Below are 14,214 nucleotides of genomic sequence, written 5' to 3'. Positions count from 1 at the left end.
AATTATTGAGTATTATGAACATTCTATAGATGTTTTGCACTTTTGAATTTTTCAGAAATGTACAAAACCAAAATTTATCAACTTACGAACATGGGTATGATAAATAATGATTTGTTTCGCTCGTTGAATAAATACTATTTAAGATATTTATATATTTTTGCATTATGTGCATACTGTAGTTTTTCGTATCAAAAAATGCGTAATATAAAAACATAACGTTCATAGAAGAAAAATACAAACGTAATAAACATTTAATTTGCACGGTTTTTTTTTTCAAGTAATTACCATGAAAAATTGCACGATCGCAATTGAAGGCGCGTAAGCGTACTTTCAAATATCCTGAAAATATAAAGATCTAAAGACTTTAAAGCGTTTCAATTAGAAAATTCACCAACCTCCAATATCATTAAAATCAAATACAACTTGGAAACAACAGAGACAACAACTCTTTCTACCGTCTCTGCCACGCTCTATTACTCCTGCTTGTCCGCGCGTTCCGAAAAGACGCTAACCCGCTGCTACGAACAAGTAATTGCTTAACATACGAGCGCCGTGCAGGAGGAGAAGTCGCTTAAATGAATCGTAAAGCTGTTGCAATTATTTCCATCGTCGGGGAACGCCGTGGCCCGACAGGAAATCGAAGAAAAAGAAGAGAGGCGGCAGCCGTTCAACCCTTGCCACGTAAAGCCACGCAACTGTTTTTTCCACGAGCGAACCCCGTGGTCGCATCGGGTGAGGAGGCGAGGGCCCCCGGACCTTCCCTTAATTAAAATTAAAAGACGGCAAACGTCGGATTCACCGCGTCATTTTCACCCCCCCTCCCCCTCCCCCTGCCGCGCCATCCTGGGCCTCACCGTTTTCCATCCACGCCCCTCGTCCTGCGCAACAACCCTCGTCACCACCCTCGCCGACTCTCCTCTCTCTCTCTCTCTCTTTCTCTTTCTCTTTCTCTTTCTCTCTGTGCCAGCAGCGTTCTGCCCGCCGATTTATATTCATAATTACAGCACCCCCCCCCCTCTTTTCACTTCTCCCACACCACGCTAGCCACGGTTTCACCTGGCTTCGCAGGGGTGGAACTCTGAAGAGATTATTAGCTGACGATGGAATCAAAATGGTAGGGAAACTCGAGCAATGTACTGGCGTTCGTCGTTAGGGGTGCTTCGAGCCCCAACTAGAATTTTTCATTCGGCATTGCTCGACAAGTAATTCTAATTCTTTTTCTATGCACTCTAACTACTTGTGCACAAGTAATCGACGCTTAGTGCAATTCGTTTGAATTCGTTGATATTTTCGTTACGTTTCGACAATCACGATCAACGAACGTTCTTCTCGTTATTTCATTTCTAATAGATGGTTGACGCGTTCGTAAATTCTATGAAATTTAAATTAAAATTTAAAATTTAATATAAAATTTTTTTAATCACTTTCAAGATTTCAAAAATGGAGATATATTTTACTTCGTGTGTTCTTTATTGTAAATAGACTATGGACTTTTGTGTATTTATAAAATAATTTCAAGCGCAGAATTGCACAACATGCACGTAATATGAAAAAAATATATAAAATTTTTAAATTTAATGTATCCAACAATATTTAATGCATAAAAGAATCTTTTCTCTTCGATGCAAATTTAATACATCGGTAGTTTTAGCGTGAATAATATTTTGTTTTATATCGAGACTGTTTAGATATAATTATTACTCATAGATATTTATGAATGTTATACTTTAATGATCACATTATACTTTAAAGAAATGGAACCTCCTTGGAATTTTCCTTTCGTCTATTAAATACTTCAATTGCAAGAATTATAACGAATATTCTATTTTCGGATATTTTTTTATTCTTGAATTTCCCAAAAGAGAAATGGAATCTAGGAAAAACTTGACCTATGTATTATTAAATGCGCGAATCTTGTTCTTTATGTCTATCTCACTTTCACATCATAAGAAAACGGAAATTGCCCTGTTCCCAAAAAAAGAAGAAGAAAATATCAAAAAGAAAGCAGAATTTAATCAACTAACTATTGGAACGGTGAAATGCACGCCAGTGAAAATTAATTAACAACAGTAAAGTACGAGGACGTGATGGTAAACAAAGAATTCGATCAAAGAACGCGGCCGTTCAACCAATGAAACATTGCTCGATAAAAGAAACGAGATCAAAAAGAACGATTCGAAATAAAAAAAAAAAAAGAAAGAAAGAAAAAACCGCGAACGGGTAGAAATTAATTTATATAGTGTACTTCAATTTATGCAACAGAAAAAAGCCGCAAGACACAGATGTCTTGTTCGTGCGTCGTGATATTGCTGAAAAATTGAATCAATTTAAATACGTACGCACGCCACGGTGAATATACTGCGTCTATCAGCGTGTAACAAGGTTTCAACCTTGTTTATTTTATTAATTTTAGCTGAACGTTCAACATTGGAGTCATTCTGATCCTGTCACGTTTGGATCAATCAATCCGTCGAGATTTCTCGTTCACGTTCGAGCTCTAACACTTTGATATCGTTGTTAAGTACCTTCGTGCAATTATTTCGAAACACAGTGTGTAAACGTCAACGATTGCTGCTTTAATTTCGTATGGGAAATACATGGGAGTCTAATTTTCATTGAATTTCCGTATAAACGAATCGTATTAAGACTACTCAATGCCACATTTCTGAGCAAAAAACTTACATTTCATTGTATCTGGATAAATGCAAAAATACACAGTAGCGAAACATATATTTAGGTTTCTATTTTCAATTACATCAAAAAATATTAATTTTTTTAATTATATGAAATACTCTGTATAAACTATTGACTGCAAGTTTACTCTCTGAAGTTTGCTTTCATCTTTAATCGTTTAAAAAGCAATATCCATATAATAATCACTAATATAATTGTTACAAGTAACTTTGTGGAAAGTGTTATTTTTAAATAGTCGTTTGAATTTGGACTACCATCACCTATCTAACAATAAGTTAATTATGACATTGCTTAATTTAAACTTCCAAAATCTATTTCTCCATTCGATCGTGTACAAAATATAATTTTGTCTAGCTATATATGAAATATTACGTGTATTATCGATGTACCTAATTATTATAAACTGTTTTCTGAAAAATGGTTATAAATTCTTTTTCAAATATTATCGTCAAGTGTTATTATCATTTAAATTCGGATTATTTAACCAGGAAATCTCGCATTCTTGAAAACTTCACGTTCGAACGATTCCTGTTTGCAACGTTTCATTAAAAATTCAGCAATTTAGCACGACTCATTAACCCAAATAAACAACTAACGGCCCTAGAGAAAGAATAGAATTCGAGAAAATTCGCTCGTCACACGAAAATGCAATCGCATTACCATGTATGTAATTTAAGATAACAGAATATAGCACTTAAAAACACACAAATTAAACACAGAAATGGGCCAGAAGTCGAAGGAACGACAAACGATCGCATCGTGTGATACAGTCGCTACTGATGATTATCCATAAATTATCAATAACTTGTTAGTGCTTATTGACACATCGATAATATATCAGGTAATTGAGAAATTACCGACGTTTCTTTCGTGACAGCAGAAAGTGAAGCAGAGATAACCTTTCTTTTCGAAAACAGCCACTTTCATTTTGATAAACGATTCCTGAAATTGTTTATGTTTTTACATTTTCTTTCATAAAAGAGCGGTGGAACGTTTTTGATTACCTTACAAAATAGAAGAGTAATGAGCATATAAATTATAATAGACATCGCTTTTAAAATAACCATTCAATATATGCAATATTTCTGCATCATTTTCTTCTAAAATAAAAGGAAAAACTTTTTTAATTTCTTAATATGTTTAAAGTATTAAAAAGCATAATGTTATATTCACGATTGTTAACAATATTGTCTATACACGAGAATTATCAATATCGATGTTATTTTCATGCAATTTTATATTTTTGCGAACATAAATAAAGCAATGCAACCGAAATCGTTATATTAAACATTACAACGAATGCTCAACTTTGCTTTCACATCATCAATTTTCAAATAAATATATGAAAAGGAAATTTATGAATCATGAGTAGACCGCGTATTTCACATTTTCATGAACATAACTATAGAAACAGATTCTAAATTGTTTTATTTACCGTAATCGTAATTAGATATTGAACGTGTATTAAATAAAACGTGTACTAAAAAGATATATATTAAATACTGACTATAACTTAAATATATTAAATACTAACCAACTTATGTAATATTTAGAAATTTCACAAACATGCCTATAACGTTTGTTATAATTTACTTCATCTACTGCACACAATTTCGGATTTTCTCATACATTGTATTTCGAATTTCCCGCAAATGCACATGAAAATTCACTATCAACTTGCCATGTGCACCGACTGAACACGCGAGATTAACCGACTCAACATCCCCAAGAACCAACAGCGAGTTTGCCCGATACCCGTCGTATTTCAAGTTCAATATTACACGCGAGCAGAACGCGTGTAAAGCGCAGAAATAACAGCTTCCGGAAAACGCGAGGGGATATTTACCTGACGTATGATACCGCGGCGAGCGTAACATTTACTCAATAAAGCTATTGACGCGACAAACAAATCTTCGCCGAACGGACAGAAAGAGAGAGAAGAGAGAGAGACAGAGAGAGAGAGAGAGAGAGAGAGATTTTACAGTTGCTCTTATGGCAACAGGCGTATTCTAAAACGCGACGTGTTACGACTATTAGAAATTGTTATAACGCAGCGTTGGTGTATAGGCTGGGAAATAACAGTTTCCTTTAATTATTAACCGCCCGTAAATTTCCTCTTTAATCGCGTCGTTCTGCTGACCGCGGAAGTCGAGATCTGTGCCAACAATAAAGTATCGCCAGCCGAATCTCCGGCGCGCGATCGACGCGTCTAACTTCGTGGAACAATTATTCCAACTGCCCCTCTCTTTGGGGAGCGTCGATTGAATTAGCAGCCATTAAAAAGCCGTGTATTTTGAGCTGATTTGTGGACTGACTTGATGCATCCAATTTGATTCTTGCGTGGGCCGCGAACGTATAAATCGTTTGCTAAAGGGTTAAACGAATTAATCTGTAATATCCTCTTAACACACTGAATATTCATTCGACGATGAGAACGTACTGCGATATTCTCGATATTCTTCAACGAGAGGACAATTTCTACGCGAAACGATACTCGAAAACACGTGTATTGGATTGGTGTATATGTACAGAGATACAATTTTTCGCAACATACAGTTCTTTCACAGTATCGTGTATCTCACCCATTAAAGATCAAGCAATGATTTATCATAATATTATGTATAGGTACTATACATGGATTTCTTTGAATTTCATAAGGTTACAGAGTCTGGATAGAACACGTATGTACACCAGCGGATTTCTGGAATTTTCTTCCACAGCATTTCAAAAACAGAACTTCGTAATATAAATTGGTGTTTGAAAACGACATTTGGTATGCATTAATCTAACGAAATGAATATTTGCGAATCACTGGAAGATAGCGAAAGAATGTTTATTACATTTTTGTTTTGAGTAACTACTTATTCTTTCCAATCGCACTTGCAAACCTATTTATTCTTAACACTTTAATTAAACGCTACCAGTAAAGTGTTAAGTTATTATAAAATATATTTTTCTCTGTTAAAAGTTTAACGTGAGAGTCGCAGGTAACTTAGTTGCAGACATAAAGGATTAAGAAAGATTCATAACGTATTCTATCATCAATATTACCTAATAATACTCGATTACAAATTACAAATACTGCAAGTACAAATATTTACGCACGATTTTCGCATGGTAGGTGTACCAATGTATCATACGAATTCGGTATATTGCTATACGCAATGCATACTAATCACTTGCAAAATTTGTAGTAAACCAGTGCCGAAGATCGTACGTACCCCCAGCGAAATGATCGCGTATTAATAGAACCAATATTCAAAATATATTCGGTGTCTTTTTCGGATAAACTTGCCATATATCTATTGATTTTGCTCTTGATTTAAGGGGCATTTTTATTTATTAATCTCGCCAAATACATATATTGTATAATATTTGGAAAACGTACGGAATACATTAACCTCCTTAAAAAAATGTTGCTTAAAGCCACAAAACTGACTTCGCCAAGTCTCCAAAAACTTAACTAACAACTTATCCCTGCCTTATCTCGAACATCGAAACCAACGCTATTTAAACCACGAAACTAAGCCACCCAGGAACGTCACAGAAACGTCAGTCACACGTAGAATGGCGAAGAGAGAACTGTAGGCCTAAGACTTTGCACACTCGAGCGAAGATCACGCGGTGGTAACGACCCCTTTAATGGAATCAAATCGACCAGAATCGAACCCCCTCGCGAATTGTCCGCGGAGGAAAGCATTGAGAACCCCTTTAGACAGTGGAGCCATCCCTATCCTCTCCCGTTCCAGTCCGACGTCCATCCGCTCACGCAATGGCAAACACACCCACGTACGCGCACACGTCGGCCAACGTAACACGCACACGTGTGCCACAAGCCCACAAAAGATGATCTGAATTACGCCCGACCGCTGACTGCCGCACGTGTGAATTCACCTACGTGCGTCACGCATGTACCGGGTGGTCCGCGCGTGCCGTACGAATCGAGAGCGCCTCGTAAATATTCCCCCGGTTTGGGAGAAGCCTTGGCCAACGGTTTTTCGCGTTTGTTTTGACGTCACGGCGTGCCGTGGATCGATATGGGCCGCTGTCGAGTGACGTTTTTCGAAACGATCGACAAATTTTTCGACAGGCGAGCCTCTCGCCTCTGGGGTTCCTGTTACGCGGAACCACGCAATCCCGTCGCCGGCTCTGAAATTCGCCACGCTGGCAATTTGAATTCGCGCGAGAGAGGACAATACGGAGGACTATAAAGCGCGTTTCTCGATATTGATTTTTCGAGGGATAAATGTCGAGCGCGTGGTGCGTTCGACAGGATATCTTTGGAAAAAAAATGGGAGGGGAGGGGGGGCGAATAAGAGCGAGGAATGTTTCACGTTTGATAAATAGGTTTATGTTTTAGTAGCGAGGCTTTAAAAATGCAGCTTTTTGGCGGCTGTGAACGAGCATCCCGCCGCATTACCGCCGCTCCCAGGTGGTTTCTCTACAGTTTTGAATAATAAATTGGATATTGCATAGTATGGAGATCGTATTACTTCGTTTTAGCATTTAAATTCCAGCAGTACTTAATCACGCGAGCTACTACAGTCTCGCAGATGTGATTCCGAACTGGAACGGTGAGTGACTGAAAATGTTTTGAAAACAATCATTTCAAAGAGGGAATTTTCGTTTCATGGTGAAGTAACGTTAATTACTAAAGTCTATTAGAATTTCAAACAGCGTTGCACTTCAATTTGTACCTTTCAGTGGAAAGTCCTTTTATTCTACGCTATACAACGTTGCTAAATAATATTGTGCAGTAATCTGCCATTGGGTTAGATCAACTCGCAGATTGTAAAAATGGCTGGCATCATGTTCGAGAAAAAAAATCGTATTGGTTTCTATATATTTGATTAGAAGCAACAAGTTTCAAACGTACGAGTATTCGTTCCGTTCGATCCATGCTAATTATAAATAATCACGATACTAAAAGGATAACTTTAATCCCCCCCCCATCCCATGAAACGTTCGTTAAATAGAAAGAACATTGGCTTCGGAATGGCTGGAAACTCGAGAGTTTCTCCTTTAATTTTCCAAGACTTGGCTGCTTATGGCTGATCGATTTTTGTATTCCCAGTTACCCATTTTATCTTACAGCAACAACGTGAAATGCCGCGGTACTGCATCAGCTATAGAATTATGAATTCCGTTCGTTGCCTAGCTCTTGGCCGTTCAAAGCCGCGTTAATAGCTGTATTCGATGAATAAGAAATACGCTGAATATTTAGTGATTATAGAGTAGAAAAGGGAAACGCGTTTTCCTTTCGTTCATTTTTTCCTTTTCTTCTCAACGATATTTTTTCTATAAATCTCCTACATATCTCGAGTGCGTTACTTATTCAAGAAATACTTTATTATTCATTCGAAATGGTAGAATTTCTAGCCACATGTCTCGTTTCTTTGCAAAGAGCGTGATTATATCGATCGGAAGTTGTAATCGTTTTTAGCATTTACACAACGTATTCCTCGCTTGAATACTTCACTATTAATTAGAAATAATGGGATTTACGATCATCTGTCTAGTAATTAAATACCACGTATCTGATTGTCCAAAGATAAACTTTAGAATTGTTATCATACACAGACACGAGGCTTTTATGAAATCGAACTGCTACAGATGTATTGTGCATATATTGTAACTATAACTCTTGCGAACAAATACAGTATAATTGTTAAACATTTCTAAACGTTACACCGCAAATACAAAAGTCTCCTGATTTCTATTTTTCCGTAAGTCGAATTACGTGAATTACAACAATTATCCAGATCGAGAAACAGAGAACCTGCCTACGACAAAATTCTCGGTGTTCATCTAAATCCCAAGGCGGGCGAAAAATGAGCGTTTACCCTGTCCGAAACAAGCGCGCGCAGCGGCGTGCAGCTCTTGTGTTTCCGCGGCGCCTGGCCCGCGGGAAACTGGGTCAAAGAGTGTATTTATTTATTCAAAGTATGCAGACATGGAGTGTGGCGTCGGAGGGAAACGTTCCGTGCACGTGCAACGTAATGGGACAGCTCGCAATCAAGATTCATAATCGGCAGCATGTATCGTTGCGCAGTTTCGATCGGTCATCAGTCAGGTCTGACAGTCAACGAGATGTCGATGCGGTTCTCCGCGTGATAAAACACATTCGAGATTCGTTGGACGCGCGCGCGTTTCGCAGTTTAGTACCGCCGTAACGTTTTTCAGCGTTGATTTTCTGCGTGGCCCCGGGAAACAACGCGTGGCCTCTCGCGCTGCGTGCGTGTGCAGGTGGCCGAGCCGGAGCACTTGATAACACATTGCAGGCCGGGGTATTACAAATAATAACGATCCGCGCGCGCGCGCTCGAACGCGCAATACGGCGTGTAGGTACGCGAACGCACGCCGAAATAATAAATCTGAAACGTCAAACGGCCCGCTATCGTCGCCATTATAAATTATTTGTCTCTCGCGTGCGATTATTTACGACGGCAATAATAACTCGAACGTTCGTTCCGCGGATTTGGGAAAAGTTTCTTGAAATGTGGCGCTTTAAACGGAAGAGCGAGCAGCCGCGTAAGAATTCTGGGGAAATTGCATTCTTCTGGTCGTTGAGGTCTTCGCGATAACGATTTCTTCGATCCAGGCGATGGACAGTGGGCCAAGGTCGAAATTTAGAGGCTCGGGTATTTAAACAGCGGCAATCATTAGGAATTTTTGAACAGAGAAATGGAAATCAAGCAGAAATTTTTATTCATTAAACATCTGAATTTCTTGTGTACATTTTCTATACGCTTTTGCACGAAAGTTATTGTAATTGTAATTGACGACTCGTAAATTGCGAATACCTAAATTCAGAGGTTAAATCGAAAGATAGCAGAACGATCGTTTTAGTTTCGTGTATATCGTAGGAAATTCGAAGAAGAACGATAAAATTCGAAAGAAGAGCAAAAGAAACAAACGAAAGAAACAAGAATAACGAAATTTCGATTTTAAAAATGTATTGATACTTGAGTTAAATTCGATAGAAATAGCTTCGAAAAATCTACAAACAACACAGATCTCTTTTCACCCCCTTCGAATCATTAGGATCGGTATTGAAACGTCAGCATTTTTCAGACTGATTCCTCCACGAACCGCCCAAATAACAAACGATCACAGATCGCGGATGATTTCAGCGAGGTGCACGTCGAGGGAGTATGTAATCTTGGGGCGTGTTCTCGCGTGCGTGTAGATAGAAAGAGGAAAGACAGAGAGAGACAAGGAGAGCGAGTAACTGGGGGTGGCGTGTTTTTTCTCGTGCAGCCCTGGCGTTGACCGCAATCAACGGTTCTCGCGGGCGAAGTAGGATGCGTGCACGCGCGTATACGGACGTGCGTATGCACGCATGCACGCATGCACGCACGTGGAGGCGTGCAGGGTGTACCGGGGGTTCGGTCAAGTGTGACGACGACGCAGGCCGCCGCACTCACGGTGCTTCTGACCGCAGTCCCGGCAGCCCACCTAGAGACACGTGTGTGGACGCGTACGCACACGCACAGGTGCGTGGACTGGTCCTCATTATAGAGCGACCCCAGCCGCAAACACGAGCTACGTCGGTGTCCGCACACACGCGAAACACGCGGCAATAGCTGCGCTCCGGCTCTCTGGCACAGGCCGGTATTCATGGACACCTCCACACACGGCCACGCTATAAATACTTATAATCGAGCACGCACACAGCGCGGCGTGCACGGTGACACACTCAGGGGCCCTCCAGCAGCGCCGGTTTCCCCATTATCCACTCGCCCACTCGCCCGCCAACAGGCAGAATACTCGCATGATGACTATTCAGGGAAACTGGCAGGGAAGTGGGGGAAGGGGGCGCGCGTACAGGCACGGGTACATCGGAGTGAGAGAAAGGTGGGTGACGAGGGAGGCAGGAGGAGGAGGGGGTGGAAGGGGGTGGTTGTTGATGGTGGCAGCGGAGGCAGAGGCAGAGGCAGCGGTGGCGGCGGCAGCAGCAGCAGCAGCAGCAGCAGCAGCAGGGGTGTATATGCCAGCGTAGGTGGGCAACCGAGGGGTGAGATGAGTAGGGGGTGGTATAAATTATACCGTTCAATCGATTTGCTGTCAGAAGACCCTCCACTGGCAGCGAGGAAGCTCATGCTGCTGTTGCTGTTACCGCTACCGGCGTTGCGCTGCTACTGTCGCTGTTGCTATCACCGACAGCGTCGCTGCGATGTTGCTGCGAGAGGGTGCGTTTAAGCGAACGAACAGACACGAAGGGGCGCACGTGCGTGCACCAAGGGAGATGATGTGCATCGACGGTTGCAGGGGCACCGCGAGAAAGGGGTTGCCACGGATATGGAGCTGATTCCGAAGGGTTAAGGCTCTCGTGAAAGGGTTCATCTTTTGCTAAGTAGAAAGGGTCGATGGGCAAAGAAGAGAGAAACGAAGAGAGAGAGAGAGAGAGAGAGAGAGAGAGAAGGAGAGAGAAATAACGGAAGGGGAATCTAGCGGCAATGTCGATGCGATGCGTTGATGCTCGAGGAGTCGCCAGTTTGCTTTAGGGCCACAATTAACCTTTCGATGCATCCGCATCCCGTTGACCGATATATCGCCGCCTGTTGGCGCGTTTATTTACGCGACACGGAAACTCTGAGGGAAAGACAACCGATACTTTGGCCATCTGTCTATATTTTCTTTACGCTTCGGTTTGTATGAATTTTTAAATTGATAAATAAAGTATCGATTGAAATATCACAAATGTGTCCTGTCGTATCCTTCTAAATTGCACGATTCAAAGATGAAAACGTTCCTGCACGCGCGCCGAACTAAGATATTAATTCTTGTCTACAAGATCAATGATCAGAGCCAGCTGCGGAACTCTAATACTGGAAGTACAGTCTCAAACAACTGTGTTCGAAACTGCTAAGCGGTGGAAAAAGGGACGAATAACTTCGCGGAAGTTCCGCGATAACCCGTTGATCGACGTTCCTCGTATTATCTGGGTCAACGTGACGCGGTCGTTGGACGTACATGCCAACCATCCAGATAGAATCCAAAAATAAAAAAAAAAAAAAAAAAAAAAAAAAAAAAAAACGGGAAAAAAGAGGAATAGCATCGAAAATTAAACTGGGAGCGTCAGAAATTCGCCAGCAGTGCAAGAGCAACTAACTTCGCGGAAATCCCATATTCGCAGCGTGCAGAACTGGCGCCAAACGGATTCAAAACGAAACGCAAACAGGCAATACAACCCGGCGAACGTCGGAAGGGGTGAGTAGAAGTGAAAAACAATTTCAATGAATCGCGCGAAAAGCGCGGGAGAGTTAATCGAACGGTCGAGACTGTGTGCGAACGGGGTGAAGAGGAGTTAGGAGGAGTAGAAAGAGGTGGAGGATCGAAAGGAGGAGGGTCGTCGGTTGGTGGTGAGGGGGTGGCATTGCAGGCTAGCGCGAAGGGAAGGAAAAGTTTCGCGGCAACTTTCGTAATGCACGCCGGATAGTTATACAAAATTGAACGTCGGGGTGCCTCGGAAGGCAACAACGCAACACTCCGGGCAATGTGCCGTGTCTGGCGTTCGGGGTGGAAAGGGGTTGGAGTGGCAGCAGAGGCAGGAAAAGCAGTAGTAGGTAGAACGCGGTGGAGCGAGGAGATGGTGCAGGTGGTTGGGGCAGAGAGTCGAGATGCGGGAGTGTGAGTCCAGAAAAGAGGGTTAGGTCCCCGAGTCCTCGGTAACTCACCCTCCGCCGCCGTAGAGCATCGCCAGAACTCCAGTTGTCTCCCTCTGTCTCGTTTCCTCTCACGTACCTCTTGCCATCTGCCTGTGCGACTCTCTATCTCTGTCCTCCTCTTCCTCTCGTTCTCTCTCTCTCTCTCTTTCTCTCGCTCACTCTCTCACTCACTCACTCACTTTCTGCTCTCTCCCCCAATCCACACCCTTACGAGCATCACCCTCTACTCCGTTCACCACCCTCCGTCCAACACCGTACGTTCCTACGCCTTCTCCTTGCTTCAGGGACGCACGACGTGGCCGTAAAATTCCAAAATCCAGAGAAGCTTGCTTAGTTGCTCTTCTTTCCACGCGTTTCTTCGTCCGTTTCCTCCGTACACTTCTCCGCCTGTTCGCCGTTGGCTCGTTCTTCGTCCATCCTGCCTGTTCCATTTCTTCTTTCCCCCTTCTTTCAGCAAAACCGAGGAAAGGACGAGAGCGAAACTTTTGCACGGAACTCCCAAGGGTTAAGCGTCCCCTCTTGGAAATTCCGAGCATTTTTGAGAGTCCCGAGTAACGACGGTAGCGACGACAAAGTAGAACAGTCACGTCGATGAAAGTACCGACGTAATTACGCGGAAGATTAATAATTTCAATAGAGCAGCGAAACTCTTCGAACGGAACGCTCGAAGAAAAGAATTTCTTGTGTCTTCATTCCACCATGTACTCTATTAATCCGACAAGTTTCGACTAGTCGGCTAGTGAACAAAATTGGTCCTCAGCGGCGACGACTCTTCTCAACGCCGATTGTGGAACAGTTCGATCTTGCATTCCCTCGAAGGTAAACGAAAAAGGGACGGTTGCGTGAAGAGAGAGAGAGAAAAAAAGAAAGTTGACTTATCCGCCGTTAGGGCAAGGTTCTCATTCTATATCCATTTCAATGGGATGAACAATGGACCCTAACACAATGAGCAACCCCAAGCCAAACATCCCTTTGCATTAATTTCTGACGTTCCACTTATCCGTATAATTGGCGCCTATTACAAAACGAGGGTAACGTTGATAATCATCGTGATAACGTTCATGGTAATCCTAAAAAAAATACCTCGCCCTGAAAATTCGACTAAATCCTGGGGAAAAAGGCGCCAGTGCAGCGAGGGAGGAAAAATTTAAACGTTGCTCGTGCAAAAATAACGGGTTCCGAGAGGTCGTACGGCATACGATCAGAAGAAGAACGACGAAATAAAGTGGAAGCTTTCACGAAACGCGACGATAATTAAGGCGGCCCTGCCGACCTCGAAAGTACTTCTCGGCCCCTGGCTACTACGCCATACAGGCGAGTCTGTTATTCTCTTTCTCCCTCGTTCTCTTCGTTACCCTTCTCCTCCTCCTCCTCTTCCTCCTCTTCCTCCTCTTCCTCCTCTTCCTCCTCTTCCTCCTACCCCTGGTGGACTGAAACTCTCCTGCTTGCCGCCTTTCCTCCTTCCACGTCGTGTACCATCGTTCCTCCTCGCCTTCACCACCTCCCACATTCACCCACACCAACGCTACGCCCGACCTAAGGGTTGAAACCACCCTCCATTTCCAGTGGCAGCCAAGGCAGAGAGGCAAGCAGACTCTGCTTGGCAGACTGGCAGGCTGGCAGGGGATGTGCACGTCACCGTCTTACACTATCGTCCCGAACAAACACCACGTTTCCAACCCCGCGCCTGCCAACCGCCCTCCTGGCTCAACTCCGTACCGCCATCTCCAACCTCCTTTCCGCCAACCCCATCCCACCGTCCTCCATCTGCGCTCCACGGTGGCCCAACCTTCGAGCATCCTTGCAAGCTCGAGGTTCTACGTACGCGTCACGGGACGCGTAGGTCGTC

The sequence above is a fragment of the Frieseomelitta varia genome, unplaced genomic scaffold (genome assembly GCF_011392965.1).
Source record: "Frieseomelitta varia isolate USP_RPSP 00005682 unplaced genomic scaffold, Fvar_1.2 scaffold_934, whole genome shotgun sequence".
Classification (NCBI taxonomy): Eukaryota; Metazoa; Arthropoda; class Insecta; order Hymenoptera; family Apidae; genus Frieseomelitta; species Frieseomelitta varia.
The sequence above is the reverse complement of the archived record's forward strand: the minus strand, read 5'-3'. Positions refer to the sequence as shown.